Raw genomic sequence first — 22,663 nt, forward strand, 5'->3', positions numbered from 1 at the left:
GGTCTAGGTACCGATTTAATTAGTGTCATTCTAGAACAGCGTCACAAATATAGAACGTTTCTGAACCCGCATTTTGTTCATGTCTCACCCCCAGAAAGTAAACCATTTTACATAGACAGACAGAATCCGTTACGAGAAGTCCACCCAGTTAGAGGAACGGGTGGCGAAATGCAGCGAGTGTTTGTATACACTCCGATCACAAAGATGGAACTTCTGGAGATGAAGAAATTAATTCCCTGTCATGATAAAGATCCAGCAGGGTTCCATAGAGAATTAAAAGACATGCTCCGTATGGGAGAATACACGTATCCAGATATAATTAAAATGTTAAAGGTTCTGTTGCCCGCAGGGGTGTATGAAAAGCTCAAGGAAAAAGACTGGGAGGTGGGAGAGAAAAAGATCGATTGGGCAGTCCTAGAAGCTGAAGATAAGATACGAGTACCAGGTACCGGTCTCGGAGATAAATGTAAAGAATTACCTGAATTATTGATTCAAGTTTTACCTAGATTATTGACAACTAGAAAAGAAGACTGGGATGCAATCTCAGCCTGTAAACAGAAACAAGACGAAGATATTAGTGATTTTTATTCCAGATTTGAGAAATGTTTTAGCATCAACAGTGGCCTCAAGACAAGTAGTGAGTCATACCCTCACCTTTTTGTTACTAAATTAGTCGAGAATTCAAGCCCACAAATTAAAAATCGAGTTCTGAAAGTCGAAAGTACCTGGCAAGCTAATACCCCGTCCCAGATGTTGCAGATGCTCCAATACCACCAGAATAGAATCAGAGAAGAGCAAGAACATGAAAGAAAACGTATGAAAGACACGAAAATGAAAGTACTAGTTGCACAATCTGTTCCTCAAGACAGTCAGAAGAGGGGTCCGAATCAAGCCAGTCATCCTGCAGCTCCCGTTAAAGGGAATTGCAATTATTGTAAACAGCCAGGTCATTTTATAAACGAGTGTGCAGTTCTGAAACACAACATAGCTACTGGTAAGACTAAAGAAAGACCACGTCCGCCTAGACAAGAACAAGTTTCACAGACTCCTCAGTTACAGAATGCACCACAGACAGTTACAGCACCGCAGCCTATCGCTGCAACACAGCATGTCACACAGCAGATGTACCAGTATGCACAGTCTGAGTATCCAGAGTACCAACAGTATTCATGAAACAGCCTAGAGAGGGAGGTAGGCTTGCCTCTCATCGAGATACCTGTAGATCAAGAAGGTCCCTATGTTCATAGTCAAGTATTAGGGAAAGACAGAAAGTTTTTGATTGATACAGGGGCAAGTAGGACCACAATTAGTCACGCCGAAGTTCCAGGGGCTCCGCTCTCAGGCTCAAGAAATGTTTCCCTTGGATTTTCAGGAAAACCCATTGTAAATGAAATATCAAAGCCAGTTACTCTAGAAGTAGGTCCATTGTCCCGCACTACTGATCTGTTACTTACTAAGTCATGTCCAGAGAACCTATTAGGCATTAAAACACTGAAAGAGTTAGGTGCAGTTATATGCTGTTCCCCAGAGGGAATACGATTGTTCCTACGTGACTTTAAGGGTCACTATGTATTACGAGATTTTGATTCAAGACTGTCTAATGTTCCACAGCACTTATGGGCGCAAGGTCCAACTGATGTAGGTTACATGCAAATCACACCCTATCGTGTGACTCTTAAGCCAGGTGTAGTGTTACCACGAATCAGACAGTACAGATTGCCACCTGAGGCTGTTGCAGCCTTATCCAAAATTATTGACGAGCTTATTGCTCAAGGAGTGGTTGTAGAAACTGACTCCAATGTATGTAATTCTCCGATCATTCCAGTCATGAAACGTACTGATCCAAATGCACCCCCAGTATATCGATTAGTGATTGACCTACGAGAGCTTAATAAATGTATTATTCCGCAGTACCCAGTTGTCCCAGACATCTCTTCCCTATTAACAGCCATTGATTCCGAAGCCACGTTCTTCACTGTCATAGACCTCAAGAACGCGTTTTTTAGTGTTCCCATTCATCCAGACAGCCAGTTCCTTTTCGGATTTTGTTTAAATGGAAGGAGCTATATGTTCACACGAGCTCCTCAAGGTTTCACAGAAAGTCCTAGTATTTACAGTCAAGCACTTAAGAGACAACTAGACAACATTCACATGCCAACTGACACTGCCCTGCTCCAGTATGTCGATGATCTCCTGATCACAGCCCGTTCTGAACGTGCTTGCGAGCGAGCATCCCTTACAGTCTTGTATTTCCTAGCCGAGATGGGGCACAAGGTGTCCCCTTCTAAGCTTCAATTCTGTGTCCAGCAAGTGGTATACTTAGGACACTTACTGTCCAAGAGGGGTAGGCAGTTGACACCAGACCGTATCCAGTTAATAGCGAGTCTTCCTCAGCCCAAGACCCAGAAGGAGGTACGTGCTTTTATTGGCCTTACTTCTTATTGCAGACAATGGATTCCTCAGTATGCATTTCTAGCCAAACCACTGATACAGTTAACGACACAGGAGGCAGCCGTATCGACTGTTCTCCCTTGGACATCTGAACATACACTTAGTTTCAATGAGTTAAAGAAAGCCCTATGCCAAGCTCCAGTTCTAGCGACACCGAACTACAGTAAGCCTTTTACACTTTTCGTTACTGAACGCGAAGGTACAGCATTATCTGTTCTCACACAAGATCAAGCAGGACAATACAAGCCCTGTGCTTATTTTTCGAGCACATTAGATCCTGTAGCCCAGGCTCTGCCTGCGTGCCTCAAGTCAGTTGCAGCCACAGCACTAGCTATCAGGCAAAGTGATTCCATAGTCTTAGGACATTTCCTGACAGTACAGGTTCCACACTCTGTGGAAGTTCTTTTGAACCGAACACAAACTCAGCACTTGACAATTGCACGTTTAACAGGTTATGAATTGACATTATTCCAGCCACACATAGAAATCAGACGCTGCAACATCCTTAATCCTGCTACACTGTTACCATCAGTTAATTCAAATCCAGCCACACATGATTGCGTGGAAGTAGTTAACATTACGACAAAGCCAAGACAAGATCTGACAGATACTCCGTTACCAGACCCCGACCTGACACTTTATGTGGATGGTTCATGCATGAGAACTAGTACAGGAGAACTAGTCGCCGCGTATGCAGTGACTACTGACACTGAAGTTATTGAAACACACCGTATTGACACCCTGTCCGCTCAAGCAGCAGAGCTAGTTGCTCTGACACAAGCCTGCATACACGCCAAGAACTTGAAAGTTAATGTTTACACAGATTCACGCTACGCATTTGGAGTTGTACACGACTTCGGAGTGCTCTGGCAGGAGAGAGGTTTCATGACTTCTCATGGAACCAAGATTCAGCATGGTCTCCTTATTCAAGCTCTGTTAGATGCCATACACTTACCGACATCTATCGCTATCATGAAGTGCAAAGCACATACGAAAGTTACTGACATTATTTCTCAAGGTAACGATTTAGCAGATCGCACAGCCAAGCTCACAGCACAGACTCCAGACATTCCAGTTAACATGACACACACTCCAGATCCGACTACATGCATGACAGTTAAGGACCCTACACAAGATGTCATAGATATCCAGTTACATGCTACTCCCGAAGAAATAAAGAAATGGTCCGAACAAGGAGGGGTCCAGACAGATCAAGGATGGTTAACGAAGGGTAGAGCCACATGGTTTCTCCCCGACTCTATGGTTCAAGTCATTATTAATACCGCACATAGTCCAGCACATTTAGGAGAAAAAGCTATGTTAGACAGTATCCAGAACATTTGGTTCAACAAGCATTTACGAGCTGCAGCCAAGCAGAAAGTCCGTACCTGTATGATATGTTGTCAGTTTAATCCAGGTAAAAGTGTCCCGGTGGAACAAGGTGGATTCCAGCCTCCTGACCACCCTTTTGAAGTCCTCCAGATGGATTATATTCAGATGGAGCGATGTCGAGGTTTCAAGTATGTCCTTGTAGTTGTATGCGCTTTGTCCAGGTGGACAGAAGCATATCCAGTCCCAGATTACACAGCCGCGACCACTGCCAAGCAGTTGGTTCGTGAGTTCTTCCCCCGTTATGGACTCCCTAGAGTCGTATATTCTGACAACGGCCAGCCATTCTCATCTGAACTCATGAAGCATGTTTCCCTTTTGTTAGGGTACCAGTGGAAGTTCCATTGTGTACGCCATCCTGAAGCAGCCGGTCTCGTAGAGAGACATAACCAGACTCTGAAAATCCGTATTGCAAAAGTGTGTAAAGAGAAAGGTGTGGACTGGCTAGTAGCTCTGCCAGTCGCTTTATTTTATATGCGCATGGTCGCACATTCCAGATCAGGTCTGTCCCCGTATGAGGTCGTTTTCGGCCGCCCCCCTAATATGTGGGGTACTCCTAGACCCCGAAGTATTACCGATGTTTCAAGTAATATGCTGACAGATTACCTAGCTTCCTTGATGTCTGCCCTCAACTCATGTCGTTCACAGGTTGCCGCCGCATTTCCAGACAATACCGAGGTGGCACCGCATGAAATCGTTCCAGGATCCATGGTGTTGGTGAGGAATTTTGACAGATCAAGTCCGCTGGAGCCTCGCTGGAAGGAGCCCCGACAGGTCCTCCTCACCACCCGTACAGCCGTGAAGTTGGAAGGTCGCAAAGGCTGGGTGCACCTTTCTCATATAAAAAAGTTTTATGGACTGAAACCCGTCTTAAAGAACATTTCCCAGGATTTGAAGGATTGCCAAAGCACCATTTTTAAGGACTGTCCCGCAAAAGACAATGTTACTACACCCCCCCTGTTAGAGAAAACTCCGCAACAGGAGTATAAGTTAAAACTCCGGTCTAGTAAAATAAGTCAGTCAGTTTGATTGTCTAAGTCCTCCCCTAGGTGAAACGGTTAGACTGTTTCTGACATGTATAAAATAGACCCCCATAGTGAGAGAGTCAGTCAAAACTCAATCCGATGTATCGTTTTTCTAAGTTTCATATTATTTCTCAGCATTATGATTTCCTGCACCAGTTATGCATTTTACCTGTATCTTCCAGTTCCTCATGTAAATATGTCTTCTAATGCTACTGTAGAGCACATGTTTAGTGACCTACCTCCCCATGAACTCTCTTACCGCCTCGCTATGCGAAATAATTCCTTTATCCGCATGTTACATTACTCACACCAGACCAGCATTGCCACTAATTGTTGGGTGTGTGGTCGACTCCCCCCTTTCCAGACACCGAAGGGAGTTCTGCCACTTTTTCCTTATCCATTTTCACATAATGGTTCGTGTGGAGCATGGTCCACGTTAACGTCATCCTCAACAGATATGTCTTTTCTTAACAGTACATGTTTTCCAGACAAGCAAGGTCTTCCCCACAGAACCGGGTTAGATCTAGAAAATGAAGTGTATAATTTAGGTAACTATTCTTCGAATTTCATGGTCCTGAATGTTCAGTCTGATACCACTCCAGACTTACCTGCTATTTCAGTACTACCAGTTAAAGGCGATCTATGTGTCCGAAATTATGGTTCTGTACATGTAGGACATAGTGATTGTACTACTATTGTCAAGTATAGTGACAGTGGGAAATCTATTTTCAAAGCTTCACGTCATTCTTATTTTATTTGTGGTCAAACTGCATATGTTCGTCTGCCCCTCGATTGGGAGGGAACCTGCTACATTGCCTTCCTACTGCCACCTGTTTTCCTAGCCCCATCTGATTATCACAGAAACACACATCTAGTACACATTAGACATAGAAGGGAGTCCCCAATTGTCGATTATACTGAAACTGCTCTAGAACAGTATACAGATTTCAACAGAGGTTTCTTCTTCTTTATAGGACCTATCCAGAATAGTAAACTGATCCGTAGGTTAACCAGAACCCTCGAAGCTGTAGTAAATGAGACTGCCTCTGCTCTAGGTAACTTAACTGAAGAACAATCTGCTATGAGATTTGTCGTTTTACAGAATCGTCTCGTCCTTGACGTCATACTGGCCGATAGGGGCGGGGCCTGTAGAGTCATCGGATCTAGTTGCTGCATTTTCATTCCAAATAACGCGCCGTCTGTTTATTCAGCTATAACCAGACTCCATAAAATTGCCCATCTGATACACCAAGATCCAGGCACCTGGACATGGTCCGGTTGGTTCTGGAATATAATTTCCGCATGGGGATGGAAAATATTGTCCTTCCTAGGTATTGCAGTAGCGATCATATTCAGCTGCTGTCTCTGTATACAATGTGGCCCTGCGATTTGCGGCATTTGTGCTACCTCTTGTATTCCTAATCCCAAGCCCCGTTCTAAATCCCGTTCCAGGATAATTCGAGACGAGCAAATGATACTGTATGAAATGATAGATGGTATCATGAATATTGATGTTTCCTGATGGAAACGTAGTGACAAGGAGGGAATGTGGAAAAGTAAATTCTGCCATGTTCTGTGTCCCTACGTGTCATCCATCATATGTTATGTGTGCATGATTAAATATGCATATGTATTCCCTATGTTCGATTCAAGACGCAATTATAGTTGTGTCCACCTCTAGTATGTCAGTTTCCAGTCCTCGTGAATACTACGAATATCAGGCCTATGTAAAGTTACGTTGCCACGTCTCTCAGTGTGCACGTTATTTCATTGTAAAGTCCCCGTTTCTAGGCCTCAAAAGGGCCTGGACACCAGATTCAGCTCCTGTCTCCTGAAACCTCGCTGAGGAGCGACACAGCCCCCACCTGTATCCTCGACCCTTCACTTACTTCCTGCCTCGCAGTACCCGGTTCAGCCTGGCTCTGCCTCTGAGTCTGCCAAGAGTATGTTATAGTTTCAGTTATCAGTTCAGTCCTCCTTCTCTGCATTCCTAAAGCTACTGAACTGCATCAATAGTTTCCGTCATTGTCTAGCCTTTCCGGCTCCATGTAAGAGGAATACTGTATTTAATGGTCATTTCGTATTCTTCATCACGCACTACATGTAGAATAATGCATGCTCCAGTCTTAGAGTCTGTTAGCCTTTCCCCTCCTGACTTCTAGTTTATATCAACATGTTCTCTAAACATCAGATACTAGATACTGCTTAGGTACATGTCGCCCTGACTCTCCAGACTTCAGTCTCTGCTCCTAGCACAGAGTTCATAGCCCCCAGCTTCTCCTAGTGATACGTCATTGCCAGCTTGCGCGCACCACCAGGTTAGAGGTCCCGGCTCCTTAGGTAGCCCCCTCCATGTTTCCGCCCCATTCATGACATATTCTGTTACGTTTGCATCACATGTCTATGTATACGCCCTGTTACACCCACTTTCACCCTTATCTTTCGCGACTGCTACGCGTCACGCCTATTGCTCCACCCACTGCTCCGCCTATCATATGTACTGTAATGCAACTGTTTTACTATATATGCTTGTGTATTGTTATTAAATGCTAGCGCGCTCATCCCAGATCCAGCCCCGGCAGCTGCTGGGCCCTGCCATCCTATTCCTATGCAGGTTGTCCTGTTCCTGTCCTTTATGCTGTAATAAACCTGCGAAACTCCTACTACCTCGAATCTTGACTCTTATTTATTGAGCTATCTGTTATTCATTTATACATTCAAAAATAGGGTATTATTTATTTATTTACCACAGTGCGCTATAGAAATGTTTGATTGATTGATTGATTGAAAGGCGACATATACGTCTAACTAGAAGGCTGTGGGCTCACAGTTTTAACTATTCAGAAATCCAGTGGAGAAATGAATATGTTTTCATTCGTGCGGGTGTAGATAATGTTCAAAGACGACATATCCGTCTAAATAACTAGAAGGCTGTGGGCTCACACTTTTAACTATTAAGAAATCCACCTCCGGCGGAGAAATGAATATGTTTTCATTGTCACACGTCTTTAATAGACACAACCGTTTTGTGTGTTAAATGATCGCTGAAACATTTAAAGCGAAGCAACGTCATTAAAATGATTCTGGTAGCAAAATTGGTAGGTTGGTAGGGGCTGTGTTAAGTGCTTTATGAGGCTATTGGGTAGTTAACACAAAATGTATTTCACAAGTCCGATAAAATATTTATCACAGTAGTATATGTATGTCCTCGTAAGGAGGGCGAGCAGGTAACTCCAGGCCACAGTGGAAATTATTTTTAAAGTCCGGGGCTTGCCTTTTACAAAACCTTGCTTTTGGTATTATGCTGACAGTGGGCACCAGATTACACTCGCTGTGGTATGCAGCGATCCGCCTCGGTGAGATTTAATATAGATTTTACACAGCGAGTCACACCACATTAACATTTTCAGGTAAGGTTTGTTAAAATCAGCACTGAGGAAGGAAAGGATTTCCGTTTTCTCTAATTTTACGTCAATTAAGAGGCCCTCTGCTGTGTCAAATCGGCCATCCATCCATTCGCTGACTTTGACGGATTTGAGGAGGGGCTAGAAGACAAACGGCGCGTGATATCTGGTTGAGTACAATGCTGATTTCCCTGGGTCCGTGGGCAAGTCCGACCTTTAACACTCGGAGGCACAAAAACACTACGGGAGTCCAAACAAACACCTTAATTTCTTTGCTGATTCAGTGCTTCCTCCTGCTTGGGATAACAGATCAAAAGCGTCAGCGTTTTGTTTACATCTAGGGACAGTGTTCTACTTTTGAGCATATTCTCATTTTACAAGCTTTTTGCTATGTTCTTTCAGTCTGGGGCCGGAAAGGGAAAACATGGCATTCGCTCACATATATGGATTTGTTCTGGACATTTTGAAACTTACGGCCTAAATAACTGATTTCTAGGGATTCGATAAAAGGACTACAGTAAAATTGATAAGCAAAACAGGAAACACAACAAATACAGGTTGTCAGGAATATATTTAATCAGGGACCAAGTGTGTTAATAACAAACATGTAAAAGATAATGATACACTGATGTGAGTCTGAACTTCTACAACTAGTACTGCAAATCAGGAGGGAGAATGTAAAACTGAGATTAATTTATTAAACCAGTTGTAATAACAACATCGAGGCGTAATGACATTCGTATAGCGTTTACTACCCCTACGAGGCATTCAGTTGATTGGTTAGTCGTTCATGCTGGCATTTCCCACCATCCTTAGGGCGTTACCTCTGCTCGTTATTACCAGGATGTTCAGTTTCCCTTGTGCACAAACGTGCAGCACAGACACAAGACTTATTGGATACTGGACACTGGTATTTATCTGGGTGCATCTGTCTCTCTCCCTAGAATCGATAATGACAAGCCACCTGACTACCTGTTATTCAAAGACGCTCATTATAAACCATTTTCATATTTAGTGCACAAAGACTACAGCTCCCACAATGCTTCATGTTGCAGAGTGATTTACTCGCTTGAAAGGCAGACATGCAGAGCCAAAGTAAGCACAGTACCGAATACACTTTGCAAATTACAGTTTTAGTGCTTTCTTATTCCTGTCTCTGGGCAGTGCAGTTTTTAATGCCACCTTCCTCTTGTCCTTTTGCTTTGGAGGGTATTCTGGTCTGTGTTGGCACCTGTCTATATGGCCGATGTTTTCTGAAAGCAGCACTCCTTACAGATTAATTCTTGGCAACTTCTATCTTGTTTGTAATTTTTTCTCAGCTGTCAGAATAAACCTACTATATAATCATTTATTTTCTTTGCCCTGGCATACTTTTGTGAGCTTTAAGATTGACCTTGGTTTTTTTTATCAGCAGGAATTCTGGTGTTTGAGCTTCAGATGACATTGGTGCGGGCAGGTTAGGGGCAAGGAAGTGCCTGGATGATACGAACTTGGCTATGAATAGGGGTTTTTAGATTATTCATTTTTGATGTGGCCCAGGTTGTGTATTTTTTAGAGCCATGGTATTATTGGGTGCGTGTGTCTTAGACAACGAGGTTATGTTGAAAACAAGTTGAGCTTTTTGTGACTCTCTCTTGTATGTTTGTGAGTACAGCAGATTAAGCGGCAATAGGGATCGCCTGAGCAGATAGATTATACTGTTCATCTGCGGAATCATTATGCAATGGTGTGTATTTGCAGGAAAATGCAAGCACTTAGGAACCATTTGAAATACAATAGGACGCGCATTTGCGAGAGTTTGAGCTACTGGCATTGTAAATGACAATGCCTTTTATTTATGTGGTTTGAAAACCTGCAAGCGGTGCCTAAACACGCACTTTGTTCTTATGGTCATTGCTTACAAGAAGCAAGGCTTCTTTTATTGCCAGCCTTGCATCTCACAAGCAAGAACTATAAGTACAAATTGCGTGTTTATGCACCCCTTGCAGGTTTTCAAAACATATAAATAGGCATTGTAATTTATAACGCCAATAGCTCAAACTCTCACAAATGCAAGACCTATTGTATTGCAAATGCATGTTGCTAACTATAGCATCTACTCCAGGTGTGTCTGTATCCTAATCCATAGGGCAATCCCTTTCAGGGTTCATGAGGTTATTGCGGACCCGGAGGGCCGCTATCTGTTAGTTTCCAGTTTATCTGCCACCACTTCACTTTTAATGGTCAATATCCCTGATTTCTTTTTTGAAATTTCTACGCATATCACCCGTTTGCATGCAGAATGCATATTAATGGGGGTTGTTAGAATTGGGGGTGTCTAGTTGGCACAGGTAGGTGCGTGCGACAAATAGGGACCCTCTCCTCTAGTCAGGATAAGGGGATTACACTTCTAAAATAACCCTTGCTCACCCCCTTCATAGCTTGGCACGAGCAGCAAGGCTCTATCTCAGAGGTGTTGTAAGGTAAGCATTTGTGACCACATAGAGTAACCCAGTGACAACACTACAAATGGACACCACACAAGGTTTTTTTTTTTAAGTTCAAGTGAAGGTTTATTGAAGAATTAAAATTGTTGTGAAAACAATACTTCGTACAAACAGTTATTTATCATTGCATAAAGGCATGAAAGAATACTTGAGAATGCTATTAATATGCAAAAAACCATAAAGGCAATAAAAGTGTAATGTAGAAGATGAGATGAAAAGCTTCATAGGTTCATAAATATTGCAAATAGCAGTACATGTCCACAATACATCATTAAAGGAGTGCAATAGGGATTAACAAAATAATCAGAATTATATACAAGTAAACAGTAGGAAGTCATGGAGGCTTGGTAAGTTCTTGTATTGAGGGCTCGGGGAGGAAGCATTTTTTGCTGCTGTATTTAAAAAGTGTGTGAGGGGGGACCAGAGGTGTAGTCTTTTCGTAGCTAGAGAGATAGGGTGGACTAGAGCTGTATCTAGGCGGTGATTATGGCATACCGCATACCACCATGCTAGATAGGACAATTTGGAAGAGTCTTTCCAATGTTTTGAAATCTGTTGAAACGCTACAGCCAGTAACAGATCAATGAGTCTTAGCTGAGAATGACTTTTCCCCCATTCCGGTGCTAAGCTACCTAGGAAAATAGTGGTAAGGGATAAGGGCGCGGTGGTATGAAAGATAGTGTTAATTTGGTGCCAGACCTGTTCCCAGAATTTAAAGACATGTGTGCATGTGAATAGCACGTGTTTAAGGTCAGCTTCACTTTGGGAACATGTCCAACATGTGTTAGGATTTGTGTTATGTATCTTATTGAGGTACATTGGAGTGAAAAATAACCGATTATACAGAAAGAAAAGTGTTTGCGTTGTGCTGGCGCCTCTAGAGGATTTCCTACGTTTTAACCAAATTCTATTCCATAGAGTAACAGGCCAGTTTGTTTTCAGATCGGATTCCCAAGAGAGTTCTACCTTGGTCTTATGCCTGTCATCAGGAGGTTCCATTAGACGAGAATAAATGTTTGAAGCTTTGGGGTTGGTGAGCAAGAGACGGTGCCACGGAAAGAGGGGTTGGGATTGTGAGGAGGGTGAGGTTGTAAGTTTAGCACATGCCTCAATTAGTACATTCTGCAAGGTCAGAAATTTAGATTTAAAGGAAAGGGGTAAATGATATAGAGTTTGTATTTGTGTGAATTGAATGGGCGAACCCTGATTGAAAAATTAGTGGACCCAAACCACACAAGGTTTTATATCAAAGATAAGTATATTTTATATAGAGTTACCACAAGACCAATAAACAACAAAAATAATTCACAGCACTATTAGATTTCAAGAGTTCTGGGTAAAAGACTTAAATTAAGGTTCTGTGCGAGTCGGTAACCCGTTCCGGCTACAGCATTGTTGAAATAACACAGAGTCTAACAAATCCAGCGGACCGCGTCGGTACGGGCCCACTCAAATGTCGACAGACTCAGTCACAGTACCTTTACTTGGGGCGGCCTGCACGGATGTGCGAGTCGGTTCCGGTGTGCGTTGCGGTGCAGAAAGGAAGCTTTGCAGGACGCGTTGTCCCTCGAAGCGATGCAGGCAGCGGCCCGTTGACAGAGTCGGTGGATCCAAGGCGTGCGTTGCAGAGCGAGACGGTGCTTCGACGCGGTGCTTGCAGCTTACGGTGCGGCGACAGAGCCAGAGTTCAGGAGCTGGCGTCGATCAGTCCGGACAGCGATGCGAGTCGGGTGCTGCGTCGCAAAGCGTGTGAGGTGGTGCCCAAGTCTGGTGCGTTCACAGGACTCGGAGTCAGCAGCAGTGACCGCGTCGGTCAGACCAGTACGAGTCGATGTAGCGAGGAGTTGCACGACGCGGTTGTAGGAGAGTAGGGTCTGCGATCCTATGATCACCCAGATTTTTGGTTTTTGCTTCACTGGTTTACGACTTTACCTGGCTGTGGACCTGCTAATCATACCCACAGCCTAGCTGTTCTCTCTATTCCAAATTGTACCCAGGTACTGAATTGGCACTGGGCCCTCTCTTGAGTCCCTGTACCCAGGGCAGAGGTGCACCCAGAGGTCTCCCAGGGGCTGCAGCATGTATTATGCCACCCCTGGGCTGACTAACTAAACAGACACAACTGGCTGCTTGACAGCTGGGAGCAAGGTGGTGTAATCACCCTTTGCTTTAGATATAGTATACCTATATCTAAACCTAAAATGGGCACACAGATCTCCTATCAGTCACTCCTATGGCAGGCCTTAACAATCCTGGAGGCAGAGTGCTTGGAATCGTGTGAGATAGTGCTCTGGCATGAGCTGAGCCTGTCTGCGGCCTTCGGGATCTATCCCTTAGCCGTTTCCATGATAGCGTCAGACCATATACTCTTAAGTGCCTTACAATCCTCGCGGTTATGGTAACTTTGGTCTGACATTATCTAAACATGTCGTGTAAGGTGTCATACGCTTTGGAATACTACCCCCTCGCCAGTTCCGGCGACGGGGGTAGCATTCCACCCCTCTAGAGGGAGAAGACATGTTGGTAGCTGTAACCCCGGTTAAAGTTGAACACAGCCTCAGCTCCACAAAATGGATGCTGCCACCGAGACACAAGTCTGCCCTCCTGCTGCTGGGAGTCCTTCCAGCGAGGGAGGCCTGGACAAAGGGTTTCCTGTCAGGGGCGGTGCCAGCACCATCCCAGACAGTATTTTGTGTATCCCAGGTAGGCAGGGCTGAAAGGAAGGTGACTGCAAGTGGCACCCCGGTGCTCACTGTGCATATGCCGGCTCAAACCAGTTCCAGAGGCACACCAGCCCCTGAGCTGGGGAGAGACCGGACAAAGGAGAGGGGTGTAACCACCCCCCTCCTGGTCCCACCCATGGGCAGGACCTAGTCGCGTGCCAGCCCCTTTTTTTAGAATAAAGGTAGGAGCAGGCCCCCTTCCCAAATTGGATAATCTTGAAACTTGAACTACTTTCCACGAAAGGAACTCTTGTCACTCTCTGAAGACTCTCCCTTGTGGCTAAGGAGTAGCCAGCCTGCACCAGCAGGCACCATCGAAGCGCTTGCGGTTTGCTGCACGTCCATCCTCCGGATCAAGACTGACCAGCTCGACGAGACCCGGATTCCCTGCCATCTCTGACCTCTACCTACATCATCAGCCCAGCTGAGATTCGTGGGAGTGACGAGACCTGAGGGACCGGCTATCTTCAAGACCTGCACAACGCTTCACCAGCACGACCACCGAGGGACCCTCGAGTGAGTGCATTGGGGTTTGAGAAGCCCTAACCCTAAGCAGCTCCAGCACCAAAGTACAGCCCTCCAGCATCCACGAGATCTGCGTGGGGCCCTTCTGCTTCCTCGCTGCTTGCCACGTTGTCCGGTCACTTGCCCGTTGGCTAGTGGCCCTCCTGAAGATGTACCACGACGATTTCAATGTTGGTCTAGGTCCCCTAGACTGGCCCTTGCTTCTTGTCCAACGAGAAGTACCCTGGACCCTCCTGGTCCACTCCAGACGTCATTTTGACTCCACCGTGTGGTCTTGCCTTTGCCAAGGTTTGTTGCTCCTATCCTGGATCCAGCATCGCCGACAGCAGACACCATCGTGGGACAGCTCGCACCTCCAGCCTGGTCGCCGACAACGCTTCCTGGCCCGTGTGCCTGCAGAGTCCAGCGTCACCCACTCACCTGATTGCGGCGACTTCATCCGGTGCCATCCTGGTGCCCACACAATCACTGGCTAGTGATTGAGAACTAAGTCCCCTCTGCTTTCAGGTCGTCCTCTTCACCGATCCAGCCTTGGATCACACCGAACTTCTTCACTGGTCGCCTGCCAGCAACTTCTTCTTTCAGGCTCCATAGACTTCAACGAGGATTCCCGACGTCACTTGAACCCTATGCAGCCGCAGCCCCTGGGCTAGGTAACTTGAGTATTTCGGTGCTCCAGCACAGGTTCACTATCCAAGTGTCCAGATCCTTTTTCGTTTTCAGTCTACCTAGTCGGATTCGTCCGGAAACAGTAACTTTAGAATTGCTAGCATCCATAGACTTTGTCCCGCATCCCGCGTAAGAGTTCCCACTCTGCACCCGGGTTGCATAGGCCTCCTGCTCCTAACCTAAGGGTTCAGTAAGGTAGTCCTAGCGGTCCTAAAGCCTCTGGATCGTGTTACTTACCTGCTACTATTTCGCATTCCACTTTTAGAGTATATGGTTTTTCGTGCCCCTCGGGCATTTGTGTAAATTGTGCGACTTTCAGTATTTTTGTAAGAGTTTTGTGTTGTGCTTAGCTCCCTGACTCATAAAGAGTTCAGGGTAGTCTTGTTATAAATAAATATACTTTATTTTCATAACAACTTGTGTGGTGTCCTTTCACTTGGTGTTCAAGGGGTATATGTGATGGTAAAACAGTTTGCTTAACGCGCCCTCTAGAGTTTAGCCTAAAGACTGCTCTTGTCCATGCTACTAGGATAGCTGGTCTATCAGGTTGACTTACAACCAATCATCAATAAGGGTTGTTTCGTATGATACAAAGTGATCACTAGAATAGTGAGCACTATATATCAGGCCAACTTCTCACATTGGTGAGCAGCGGTTGGGATTTGAGCTTGCTGTTGTTTTACCACACACGTATCCTAAGAATATCATTTGAAAGATCACATAGGTATATAGGTACATAGAACTTAACTTAGAATACTCTGAGTTCTACTTAACCAGCTGTTGTAGTGTAATAGGGCTTAGCACACCCTAAACTACAACTCTAGCAAGGGATCAGTAGATAAACCCATAGTGTAGGTAGGTGCATCGCTTACACCACACTAGAAGCATGTCTACCCATGGAGAGTCTTCAGAGACTCCCCTAGTGGCTAGTGACCCTCCACAGGTCATCTCAAGATATGCAGCTCTCAGTTTCCAGGAGATGAGACAAGTGTGTACCTCCAGGAAATTGAAACAGGGGTCTAACCCCACCACTCCCTTTCTGTTAGGTCTCTTAGAGACATATGATGTTAGGAAAGCTTCTCATACAGATGGGAACATGCCAGCCTTAGAGGGTACCCTTGGTGACCCAGACCTCCTTAACACTGAAAATGTAGCTGAGGAGGAGGATGTAGAGGATCCTTCTGGGGATGAGGCAGACAACAGGCCTGAGCTAGTCAGCAGACTTACTAGGGCCAACTTAGACCTACTTAGGGAAGGATCTGGGGGACCCCCAGTACTGACCCTAATGAGGCCTAACCTTGGAGTTAGAAGAGATAGATCTCCTTCTAGGGACTCCAATAGATCTGTGCACTCTCATGCCTCTTCCCAGAGGAGAATGATTTCTCCCCAGAGGAGACTGACTTCTCCTCAGAGAAGAGAACATGAAGCAAGGATGAAACAGGCTAATCTGAGGATCCAGAGGGAGGAACTTGCCCTTGCCAAAGAGAAGCTTGCCATTGCTAGAGAGCAGCAGTTGAGTGGGGTAGTCCCCACTGGTGGCAGCAATATCCCTAGAGATAAAGAAAGGAGTTTAGATACTAAACACCTGAGTAAGATAGTGCCCCCCTTTAGACAAGGGGATGACATCCACAAATGGATAACTGCTTTGGAGAGGGCCTGCACTGTCCAGTGCATCCCCCAGAGTCAGTGGGCAGCTATATTGTGGCTCTCCTTTGAAGGCAAAGGTAGAGATAAGCTCCTCACTACTAGAGTTGAGGATGCTAACAACTACCAAGTCCTGAAGAATACACTGATTGATGGGTTTGGCTTAACCACTGAGCAGTACAGGTTGCTGTTCAGAGACACCCAGAAAATTCAGTCTCAGGATTGGGCTGACTTTGTTGATTGTGCCACTAAGGCTTTGGAAGGCTGGTTACTGGGTAGCAAGGTTACTGATTACACAGGGTTGTATAATCTTATCATGAGAGAACAGATTTTAAATAACTGTCAGAACCAGTTGTTGCACCAGCACCTTGTTGATTCAGATCTGACCTCTCCCCAAGAATTGGGAAAGAAGGCAGACAGATGGGTCAGAACAAGGGTCAAGCAGAACCAGACTCAGAACCAGGGTGGTCAGAAGAAAGCAGACCAAAAGGGTAGTAACAAGAGTGAACAAAATGACCATATGTCTTCCACAGGTCCCCAACAAACCAAAGAGGGTGGGGGTCAGGTTTCACAGCAGAAAAAGAAGACTCAAGAAGGCCAGTCAAAAAGGTGGTGCCAATACTGTAAAAGTAAGACTCACTGGTTTAGTGAGTGCACCAAGAAAGGAGGGCAAACTCCTACCACTACAGCCCCCAAGGCACCTGCACCCCCTAGTACAGTCAGTAGTGGTAGTGCACCTCCCAAGGGAATAGTTGGGTTAACCTTGGGAACTGAGGGGTATGACAACTTAGATGGCACACTCACTCAGGCTGTCCTTGTCTGTACAGGGGATGTGGATATATCCCCTGATGCCAGTCCCAATACTTTGGGCAAATACAGGCAGACACCTTTAATTAATGGACAAATGGCTCAGGCCTACAGGGACACTTGTGCCAGTGTCACAATGGTGACACCTAACTTTGTGTTCCCTGGACAGATCATGCCAGGTACAGATTACCTGGTGACCAATGCCAGCAACGTCACTACCAATCATAGTATGGCAGTTGTTGATTTCTCCTGGGGAGGGGTAAGTGGCCCAAAGAAGGTTGTGGTTAGTTCAGACCTCCCAGTAGAATGTCTGTTGGGCAATGATTTGGAAACATCCCTATGGTCAGAAGTGGAGCAGAGGACTCACATGGAAATGTTAGGCTTGCCAGCACATGTCCTTGCTGTGACTAGGTCACAGGCCACAAGATGCCCCACTGAACAGGTGCTGGATCCTGGAACAATGGACCAGACACCTCCCAAGAAGAGGAGCAGTAGGGTTAAGGCATTGCCTTCCCCCTTGCCCCAGGTTGTGGATCAAGTCTCTGAGGAGGCTGATCTCAAAGAACTGAGGGAAACTGAGCCTAAAGAGCTTGAACCTGATCAGGTTGAGTTTCTGGGCTCAGGGGGACCCTCCAGGGAAGACCTGGGGAAGGCACAGTTAGACTGCCCCTCACTTGAACCCCTCAGACAGCAGGCTGCTGCTGAGGCTGCAGGGAACGCCACAGGTACCCACAAGGTATACTGGGATGATGGACTCCTGTACTCTGAGTCAAGAGACCCCAAGCCTGGTGCAACCAGGAGGCTGGTCATCCCTTTGTCTCAGAGAGGTTTCCTTCTTACCATGGCCCATGAGATTCCCCTTGCAGGACACTTAGGCCAGAACAAGACGTGGGACAGGCTTGTCACACACTTTCACTGGCCTCACATGAATGAAGATACCAAGGAGTTTTGTCGCTCCTGTGTCACTTGCCAAGCCAGTGGTAAGTCAGGTGGCACAACAAAGGCCCCCCTCATACCACTACCTGTGGTGGGGGTACCCTTTGAGAGAGTGGGGATTGACATTGTTGGTCCAATGGAACCCCAGAAAGCATCAGGGCACAAGTTTATACTGGTGGTAGTGGATCATGCCACCAGGTATCCTGAAGCTATACCCCTTAGGACCACTACAGCATCTGTTGTGGCAAGCGCCCTAATTGGAGTGTTCTCCAGAGTGGGCTTCCCTAAGGAGGTCGTCTCTGACAGAGGTGCAAACTTCATGTCAGGATATCTGACTGCAATGTAGAAGGAATGTGGTGTCAACTACAAGTTCACCACACCCTATCACCCACAGTGCAATGGGCTTGTTGAGAGATTCAACAGGACCCTCAAAGGGATGATTCATGGACTACCTGAACCAGTCAGGCGGAGAATGGATGTCCTGATACCCTGCCTCTTGTTTGCTTACAGAGAGGTCCCACAGATGGGGGTTGGCTACAGCCCTTTTGAACTTCTGTTTGGGCATCCTGTAAGAGGACCCCTTTGTTTGGTAAAGGAAGGATGGGAGAGACCTCTCAAAAAGCCTGGAACAAACATTGTGGACTATGTACTTGGTCTCCGCTCCAGGATGGCTGAGTACATGGAAAAGGCATCTAAAAACCTCGAGGCAAGCCAAGAACTACAAAAAGCTTGGCATGACCAAAAGGCTGTCCTGACTGTGTACAAGCCTGGACAGAAGGTGTGGGTGCTGGAGCCAGTGGCCCCAGCAGCACTCAAAGACAAATGGTCTGGGCCCCACACAATCATTGAGCAAAAGGGAGAGGTCACCTAACTGGTGGACCTTGGAACTCCCAGGAGCCCCCTCAGGGTGCTCCATGTAAACAGGCTCAAGGCATATGTCAACAGGAAGGACATGGGCTTGATCATGGCCACAGATGAGGGACAGGAGGAGGAGAGTGACCCTCTCCCAGACCTGCTCACTCAGAACCCTGATGATGGGTCAGTAGATGGTGTTGTCTTTTGTGGCAGCCTCTCTGAACATCAACAAAAGGATTGTAAACAGGTTCTTCAATCCTTTAGACATATGTTCTCTCTGACACCCAGTCAAACTAATTGGTGTACCCATGAGGTTGACACTGGAGACAGTCTGCCTGTCAAGAGTAAAATCTACAGACAGCCTGATCATGTCAGAGACTGTATCAAGACAGAAGTGCAGAAAATGTTGGAGCTGGGAGTCATTGAGCCCTCAGATAGCCCTTGGGCTAGTCCAGTAGTTCTAGTGCCAAAGCCTCACACCCCGGGTGGTAAGAAAGAGATGAGGTTTTGCGTAGACTACAGAGGTCTCAATGCAGTCACTAAGACTGATGCCCACCCAATACCAAGAGCAGATGAACTTATAGATAGATTGGCTTCTGCCAACTACTTAAGTACGAGGGGGGGGTTTTCGCACTCCGACTCACCCACCAGCAGGTGTGCCCCAGGAGCATCATGGTAGATGCAGTCTCTAAATAGCGTGTGCGCTATTGCGTTGAAAGTGTGTCGTAGCAAGGTTGCAGCACCAACTCTGGACACCGGTGTTTCGGAATTCTTGTTCCTCGTCAGCAGAGTGTAGGATTTTCGGGGTTAGCTCAAAGTTGATTGGCTCCCTCGAGCTAGAGCTGACGAGCTCGGAGATCGCACCCGCGCCAGAGAGGTACATACCTGAGAACACTTGGCAGCCTGCACAGCTAACCCCGAAAATCCTACACTCTGCTGACGAGGAACAAGAATTCTGAAACACCGGTGTCCAGAGTTGGTGCTGCAACCTTGCTACGACACACTTTCAACGCAATAGCGCACACGCTATTTAGAGACTGCATCTACCATGATGCTCCTGGGGCACACCTGCTGGTGGGTGAGTCGGAGTGCGAAAACCCCCCCCTCAAAGTTGATTGGCTCCCTCGAGCTAGAGCTGACGAGCTCGGAGATCGCACCCGCGCCAGAGAGGTACATACCTGAGAACACTTGGCAGCCTGCACAGCTAACCCCGAAAATCCTACACTCTGCTGACGAGGAACAAGAATTCCGAAACACCGGTGTCCAGAGTTGGTGCTGCAACCTTGCTACTACACACTTTCAACGCAATAGCGCACACGCTATTTAGAGACTGCATCTACCATGATGCTCCTGGGGCACACCTGCTGGTGGGTGAGTCGGAGTGCGAAAACCCCCCCCTCAAAGTTGATTGGCTCCCTCGAGCTAGAGCTGACGAGCTCGGAGATCGCACCCGCGCCAGAGAGGTACATACCTGAGAACACTTGGCAGCCTGCACAGCTAACCCCGAAAATCCTACACTCTGCTGACGAGGAACAAGAATTCCGAAACACCGGTGTCCAGAGTTGGTGCTGCAACCTTGCTACGACACACTTTCAACGCAATAGCGCACACGCTATTTAGAGACTGCATCTACCATGATGCTCCTGGGGCACACCTGCTGGTGGGTGAGTCGGAGTGCGAAAACCCCCCCCTCAAAGTTGATTGGCTCCCTCGAGCTAGAGCTGACGAGCTCGGAGATCGCACCCGCGCCAGAGAGGTACATACCTGAGAACACTTGGCAGCCTGCACAGCTAACCCCGAAAATCCTACACTCTGCTGACGAGGAACAAGAATTCCGAAACAACGGTGTCCAGAGTTGGTGCTGCAACCTTGCTACGACACACTTTCAACGCAATAGCGCACACGCTATTTAGAGACTGCATCTACCATGATGCTCCTGGGGCACACCTGCTGGTGGGTGAGTCGGAGTGCGAAAACCCCCCCCTCAAAGTTGATTGGCTCCCTCGAGCTAGAGCTGACGAGCTCGGAGATCGCACCCGCGCCAGAGAGGTACATACCTGAGAACACTTGGCAGCCTGCACAGCTAACCCCGAAAATCCTACACTCTGCTGACGAGGAACAAGAATTCCGAAACACCGGTGTCCAGAGTTGGTGCTGCAACCTTGCTACGACACACTTTCAACGCAATAGCGCACACGCTATTTAGAGACTGCATCTACCATGATGCTCCTGGGGCACACCTGCTGGTGGGTGAGTCGGAGTGCGAAAACCCCCCCCTCAAAGTTGATTGGCTCCCTCGAGCTAGAGCTGACGAGCTCGGAGATCGCACCTGCGCCAGAGAGGTACATACCTGAGAACACTTGGCAGCCTGCACAGCTAACCCCGAAAATCCTACACTCTGCTGACGAGGAACAAGAATTCCGAAACACCGGTGTCCAGAGTTGGTGCTGCAACCTTGCTACGACACACTTTCAACGCAATAGCGCACACGCTATTTAGAGACTGCATCTACCATGATGCTCCTGGGGCACACCTGCTGGTGGGTGAGTCGGAGTGCGAAAACCCCCCCCTCAAAGTTGATTGGCTCCCTCGAGCTAGAGCTGACGAGCTCGGAGATCGCACCCGCGCCAGAGAGGTACATACCTGAGAACACTTGGCAGCCTGCACAGCTAACCCCGAAAATCCTACACTCTGCTGACGAGGAACAAGAATTCCGAAACACCGGTGTCCAGAGTTGGTGCTGCAACCTTGCTACGACACACTTTCAACGCAATAGCGCACACGCTATTTAGAGACTGCATCTACCATGATGCTCCTGGGGCACACCTGCTGGTGGGTGAGTCGGAGTGCGAAAACCCCCCCCTCAAAGTTGATTGGCTCCCTCGAGCTAGAGCTGACGAGCTCGGAGATCGCACCCGTGCCAGAGAGGTACATACCTGAGAACACTTGGCAGCCTGCACAGCTAACCCCGAAAATCCTACACTCTGCTGACGAGGAACAAGAATTCCGAAACACCGGTGTCCAGAGTTAGTGCTGCAACCTTGCTACGACACACTTTCAACGCAATAGCGCACACGCTATTTAGAGACTGGATCTACCATGATGCTCCTGGGGCACACCTGCTGGTGGGTGAGTCGGAGTGCGAAAACCCCCCCCTCAAAGTTGATTGGCTCCCTCGAGCTAGAGCTGACGAGCTCGGAGATCGCACCCGCGCCAGAGAGGTACATACCTGAGAACACTTGGCAGCCTGCACAGCTAACCCCGAAAATCCTACACTCTGCTGACGAGGAACAAGAATTCCGAAACACCGGTGTCCAGAGTTGGTGCTGCAACCTTGCTACGACACACTTTCAACGCAATAGCGCACACGCTATTTAGAGACTGCATCTACCATGATGCTCCTGGGGCACACCTGCTGGTGGGTGAGTCGGAGTGCGAAAACCCCCCCCTCAAAGTTGATTGGCTCCCTCGAGCTAGAGCTGACGAGCTCGGAGATCGCACCCGCGCCAGAGAGGTACATACCTGAGAACACTTGGCAGCCTGCACAGCTAACCCCGAAAATCCTACACTCTGCTGACGAGGAACAAGAATTCCGAAACACCGGTGTCCAGAGTTGGTGCTGCAACCTTGCTACGACACACTTTCAACGCAATAGCGCACACGCTATTTAGAGACTGCATCTACCATGATGCTCCTGGGGCACACCTGCTGGTGGGTGAGTCGGAGTGCGAAAACCCCCCCCTCAAAGT

The sequence above is a fragment of the Lissotriton helveticus genome, chromosome 9 (genome assembly GCF_964261635.1).
Source record: "Lissotriton helveticus chromosome 9, aLisHel1.1, whole genome shotgun sequence".
Taxonomy (NCBI): Eukaryota; Metazoa; Chordata; class Amphibia; order Caudata; family Salamandridae; genus Lissotriton; species Lissotriton helveticus.